This window comes from Athene cunicularia (assembly GCF_003259725.1).
Source record: "Athene cunicularia isolate RWA chromosome 5 unlocalized genomic scaffold, athCun1 chr5_part1, whole genome shotgun sequence".
Classification (NCBI taxonomy): domain Eukaryota; kingdom Metazoa; phylum Chordata; class Aves; order Strigiformes; family Strigidae; genus Athene; species Athene cunicularia.
Genome location: NW_020799101.1, coordinates 27,596,310 through 27,602,751, shown reverse-complemented (window position 1 = coordinate 27,602,751; position 6,442 = coordinate 27,596,310). Strand labels below are relative to the sequence as shown.

Here is a 6,442-nt window from a genome sequence, read left to right as displayed (position 1 = left end):
GGGGGAGTCCCGTGGGGAATAAGGCAATAAAATCCAGGCGGGGACCCTATTCACCAAGGCAGTGAGTGACTCCAAACCTTTACTCAAGCCTTGGTTGTGCAACCGGCAACGCCGTGTCTCGTAGTTCCTCTTTCCACACTGGTCCTCAGGGTGCTGCAACTCCTCACCCTGAGCTCCTGCCGTGAGTCGCTCCTCCCCGGTTTCATGGCCTTCACCTCAGGCTGCAGCGTTGGCATCAAGACTGACCTATGAGGCGCAGTGGGGCCCAGCGCGACTGTCCGGGGTGTTCTGATTTCTTCTGCACTCCCTAGGACTGTCATGTCCACGCTGCTCCCACAGCAAAGCCAGAATCGGGCTCAAGAGACCGCATTTGTCCCAGTCCCATACACAACCTCACCAGTGAGGCTGGCAACAACAGCCAGGCATCTGCTGTGGTATCATTTAAGACTCCTGATTTCCAATGTCTCCTTGCTTGGACATTTTTAAGTAGTCCTTGGTGCTTGGTTTTACACTGAGGAAATCCAGTTCCCTAAGCTAAGAGTCTGATTACAACAACTGGCGTTTTTAATATTGGTAATATTTAACTATTTGAGACTTATTATAGAATTGTAAGAGCTGTCAACATTGACATACCTGTTACATCGGTAACATAAGCTGAGAACTTAAATGCATGACCAATAACAATGTTTCAAGCAGAAGGTTAGTGGATATAGTCAGCAGGGCATGAGTGAGGGAGTCAGTGTCACCTGCCTACCTATGTGGTCTGCCCCAAAACATCTCATATTCTATCATCTCTGCAAATGAGATATGGAGATTAGCAATGTTAGGTAATAGCTAATATTACGGTCATCTATTTTACCATAATGCAGCACATTTTAGCTGTCTAAGATCTGACAATGATACATTGATTGATGAGCTTTGTTTTCTAAATTTCATTAATTCTAAGCACATTTTTGTATTTTGACAATCTTTAAAAAATATTTTTATTTGGAGAACTTGATTGTTTTTCTGAGAATTTTTAGGTCTTTAACTCAGGATAGAGCTTAAAAATAATAAGCAGAATAAGACATCACCAAAATACTAAATGATGGGAGGAAGTGGTGTTAAGCAAGGTAATAATGGCTTCTACGGAGAACGTCCTAATGCAGAGCACACCAGTCAGGAAGGGTATGTTCTGTGCACAGCAAACACTGTGATCTTGCAAAGGCTTGACTTTGAAGCATGTGACTTTGATGCCTTTGATTATGCATGGCATACAAGGTTAGAAAATAGCAGGATTAGTCAGGGAGGGGTTAGGTTCTGCTGCATTCCAGGCAGCTATTACTGTAGCCAATTCATTGCCTTTCTACTTTAAAGAAAGAATTTAAAAAATATTTTTATCCAACTGTGAGGGGACCCCCATAAGTAAATTTAACTGAACTTTTAAAGGAGTAGTGTAGACAATTAAGTGCTGCAGAACTTTTTTCCCCTTAATTCTCTCTACAGGGCCCCATAGGGCACTCAAAGTACTGGGGGCAACTGGGTCACATTCATACCATCAATTAACTTCTCACAATTCATCTAGGATTTATGATTTCCAAAGAATTCAGCTGTTGCCAAATGCTTCAAAACCATAACGAGTATTTTTATGATATATCAAAGAGAGCACAAACCCTTCAGTTCTAGCCTGGTTCAACGGTTCAAATTTCAAAGGGATAGATTATGTTTTAGATTCTTTCATCCATCCTCAGAAACCCAGGTTTCTGGAACTCCCGCTTTACTAATATTTATACCAAATTAAGGTACATGATTAAAAGTGAATTAAAATTACTCAGAATTTCACTATTTCCCTTCTTTCAGGTAGTTAGCATGAGTCTTAAACCTTATCCCTCAGAGGTGCATGCTTGTATTCCACTGAAGAGCTATTTGCCTGCATAGTCCTTCAGAGAAAACAAATTCTAAAGATTTTTTTAAAAAAAGTGTTCCACTGCTTCTCACCTCTTTGTATGTAGCTCAACAGCTGATCCATTTGAGGCTTTCCTCTAAGTACCCCTATTTCTACTTTTCTATACTACCCTCCACAGTTCCCTTCCTATGGGGTTTGTCTTGCTTTTGAGAAAAAAGCCTCTCTAAATTGCACGCTGGGAATTAACATGGTGGGTTGTAATCCTCCCTGTTCCACAGTATTCCAGTTTGGGAACCATCCTGAGTAACAATTTTTTAGTTAACTTAATTGGCAGCTATTTGAGAAAAGACACCTCCAAACCTAGATATTTAAGGTTTGAATAGTCAAAAGCAGGGTTCTGTACAGTTTAGTACTCTAGTGTAACACATTGATACTGGAAATGTTGGCCACTTTGACCTAAGCAGTCAAATATCAGAATCCTGTAAGGTCTTTCTAGTACAAGAATGACAGAACAGCTAGCTGTTCCTTCAACAAAATCCTGTTCCTGTGCAAGAAAGCACAAATTCCCATTTCACAGAATCACAGAATCATCTAGGTTGGAAAAGACCTTGAAGATCACCTAGTCCAACCATTAACCATTCACAGTTCTTAACTACACCATATCCTTAAGCGCTATGTCAACCTGACTCTTAAACACCTCCGGGGGACTCCATCATGTCCCTGGGCAGCCCATTCCAACACCTAACAACCCATTCTGTAAAGTTGTAAAGGATTTAATTTGTACAACCCTGTATCTTACAGATGAAATTTGGAATCTGTACACTTCTGTAATTAAGGGAGAACTCTTCATGAGTAAGCAATTCTCTCCTGAGCTACCAAAGCTTTATTGCTTTTTTTTTTTTTTTTTTTTTTTTTTTTTTTGTTAAGCAGTGTATCGGCATTAATACAAAGTCAGAACACTGCAGTCTTTCCAAGCACCAAAGATCCCAAGCTTGAATAAATTTTTCCATGAGCTACAGAATTAATGAAGCCAGATTTCCTCTGAATTTGTACTCTAGCCACTGAATGCCATGAGTCATCTCCTTCTACAACCATAAACCTTCCTTTGCTTAGTCCTTCCCTACCTATTTGAGATGGGCAAGAGGCCTGATTGCAGTTAGTCTTAACTACGTGTACACAGGTTGGCAAGCTGACTGCTGTCCCTTGGAAGGGTAAAAGCTAAGTCACATATTTCCCGCTGTGGGACATTAACAGGGGTTCTTTGTTTCAGATACTGTTTCACAAAACACACTGAAACTTGGTATCTTTTACACTTGTGCTCTCATGTAAAATTAGATCTGCATTAGACAATGGCTTCAAAAGTAGCAGGGAGAGTGCAAGTGAGAAAAAAACAAATCCAACCCAACAATCATTACCTAAGATTTGTTTTCTTAACACACTAGGACTATGTCAGCCATGCTCAAAGAACAGGAGGGATATATGGCCTACCACATCAACAAACTTCCATACATGTGAAAGTTATTTTCAACTGATGTAACCATTAGTAATTTCTGTCCCAAGACAATTTAGACTTTTACTGTGCAAAGTCACCTCCAGCTCACAATGTTTGAGTTCGAATGTAATCACTAGCACTCATACCTGATATGAAAGAGGTTTTGAAATGTGAATGCACTGATACAGTGGCAGTTACAACTTTTTTTAACTGAAAGTGCTCAAACACTCTCTCAACCACTGATATGTTTTCTTTTACTTCCCCAACTTATGAAATAGTTTTGCAATATTGAAAAACCCACAAAAGAACTTCCAGAACAGAAAAACCCTGCAGAAACTCTGCATGTCTGTCAGCCTCTAGAGGAGAGACAATTTTGCCCCCAATCTCTCTCCCCTTATCTCACCCGCAAGAGTAAGCAGAGCCCTTTAGAAATGTCATATCTCTTTGAGTTTATTTGCATTAGTAGTTTTAAGTTCACTTTACACCATTTATATCACATACCAGAATATCTTACCTAGATAATATACAAACTGAGGGAGGAACATGATCCAATAGTCTTCAAACATAGCTAGTAGCTTGCACACCGCGACTGACACTTTAACTTGCTGCTGACCTTGTCCTGCAGGGAAAATAGTTTTTCAGTGTTCTTGTGACCCACCTCCTAATATTGCACTTTTAAAAAATTTGATTTGATTAAATTTGATAGAGAATCCAGTATATAATTTCTTTGCAATACTAGATAAAAATTATTTCAAGTGACATAATTTGGTTTGCCAGTTCACAAACACTTCAGTGCTACCACAGTGCTACCACTTCTTTCTTAACCCATTCTACATGTGAGACCCAAGAACTGACTAAAACCTCTCATGTATCTTCCAGATAAATTTCTCTCATGAGTCTTCTTCCATCATTAATAACACTGATAGTACTAAGAGTACTGATAGACCTGGCCAATGTATTGATGTCCTGTCCCCTCCGGAGGGCTTCACCCCTCACAATCAAACTTGTTATGACCAGTCCAAGACAAACTACATCTTTGAACTGGGAGAAACTCCTAAAGAGAAGATATTTCAAACTCATTAAGAGGTAGTGCACCATTTTGGATCAAATATAGTAAAAGCTCTTTTGTCCTTGCTTCTCCTCAAAGTTTTCATCTATACCTATATCCTACTACTCATATTTTATATCTTTGGCTTCTATCTTTCAGTCTTTTTGTCAGAAATATTCAGTTGCTATGCAGTTACTACAAGAAAAGCTGGCAATCAGGTTGATAATCAGAAAGCTAGTGACTGCTTTTCAGATTCCGAGTGATACATGTTTCCACTCACTGTTTCCATTCACAAATTAGGTGTAAAATTACATCTTTGCTTCTTAGGTTTTTCTGAAGATGTCTGGTCTAATAGCCACCATGCCTGGGCTACTTTTTGGTGTGTGTCACAGATGTGATTCAATAGCCAGATTCAGATTATTGGTTTAAGTGCCCAGATCAAGTCCTAGGAAGCTGATGCCTGCTTTTCCAAGCTTTTCCTCTTCATGTGTGTGACTTCCAATCTTCAATTATCCCTCTCCCAAAGCGGGAAAGGAGATTTCACCATCTGTCAAGGTCTGTGCTGGCCAGCATTTTTTTTATAATGACTGTTAACGTGTCCAAATTTTTTTCAGTATCAGCTTTCAACAGAATTGCTAGCTTTGAATTTTACATTGTTGCCAACTGTCCCTGCTAATGGACTATGTGCTTTCTAATTGTTCAAAAATACCACATACCAGCTGTTAATCCCCATTTCCCCATTAAATGCAGAGCTGAGCTGATGAGGATGATGACAATCACCTTCTTAATGCCTGTTTTACTCTGATGAAGGGTATAAGTCATTATCCAGAAAAAAAAAAGAAAAAAAAAAAAAAAAAAAAAAAAAAAAAAAAAAAAAAAGCAGCTTTGTAGGCACCTAATGCTTCCTTTTACATATCTTGATAAATTGGTCAACCTACAGACTGGTCCTCTGGTAGCTGACTGGATTACTAGCTGGTGTGTACACACGATAAGACACAAAACTTTGCAAGTCCTCTAGTAAACCAGCCAGAATTTCTTCTTTCCTCTTCCATTCTAGCACACATTGGGCCCTAGATAGCTGATTAAGATATGTGTTGCCACTACTGCCACTATACTGTGCTACCATATATCTGGAAATACCCTTTTCTCTTAGCTTTTCTAGCACTCCATTTGGACAGTCAGGTTTGGGGTTTTTTTTTGTTTTTTTTTTTTAATCCTCAAGACAGTAGATGTTTGTATTGCTTTAGCAGGGTAGTCCTCTCCCCTCCTGGCTGCAAACAGAATAAAAGCAGCATGTAAAATTGTGTATTACTAAAAAAAATTCTGGCTCTATTCCCCATCCCGGTTGCTGATTTCCACCATGGCATGGGAACTTGTTTTCCTTCTGGGGCTTATTTTTAGCTCCCTTAGACCTAGTTCCAACTGTTTGGATAGGAAATTACAACCAGGCCAAACGTTTCTGTGTTTCCTGCCATTGCTTTCCCTGCAACTGTTTTCAGTAGTTATTTCTAGTCCAGACCATTTGATGTCTAGTCTTTTTATCTTGTTAGTCCAAAATGCAACACTTGAATTCAGGATTGTTAGACATTTTTTATTTGTTTTCTTTTTGTCAAATTCCTACAGATCTCTTAAGAGACATTTCAGATCCAGTTTGTGAAATGGACTGTTTTTCTTTGGGGATGTCTCCAGCTCTTGTTTCAGTCCTTCTCCTAACTCCTTTCAGCCCTTTGAGTGTCAGACATCACTACTAACTCTTGGCACGTTAGCTCAAAGGAAAACCAGCTTAAAAAGCAATTCCTTGGTAACTGCTTCTCTAAGCTTCTAAACTGTAACAACCAGCACTCAGCCAAATTCTGGGGTCCCACAAGTCTTTTCTAAACAGGGAAAAACCTGAGAGTAAGCCCAGTTGCTGTCGCTCTATTAAATAACCAGAAACGTTAAAAAAAACGCAGCCCAGCGCCCTCGGGCGGGGGGTCCCCGGAGCTCCCGTCGCCGAGTGGCCGCCGCCCCCTGGCCT

At 39.8% G+C, this 6,442-nt stretch overlaps 1 protein-coding gene across 1 annotated transcript in view; it reads left to right on the top strand.

The window, feature by feature from the left end:
• The first annotated feature begins 5,601 nt into the window (after window positions 1-5,601).
• Window positions 5,602-6,442, top strand: part of BRMS1L (BRMS1 like transcriptional repressor) — a 21,396-nt gene continuing 20,555 nt past the window's right edge. Inside the window, exon 1 of the mRNA XM_026849118.1 lies at window positions 5,602-5,607. The gene's annotated coding sequence lies outside the window, so the exon portion shown is untranslated. The remainder of the gene's footprint in view (window positions 5,608-6,442) is intronic.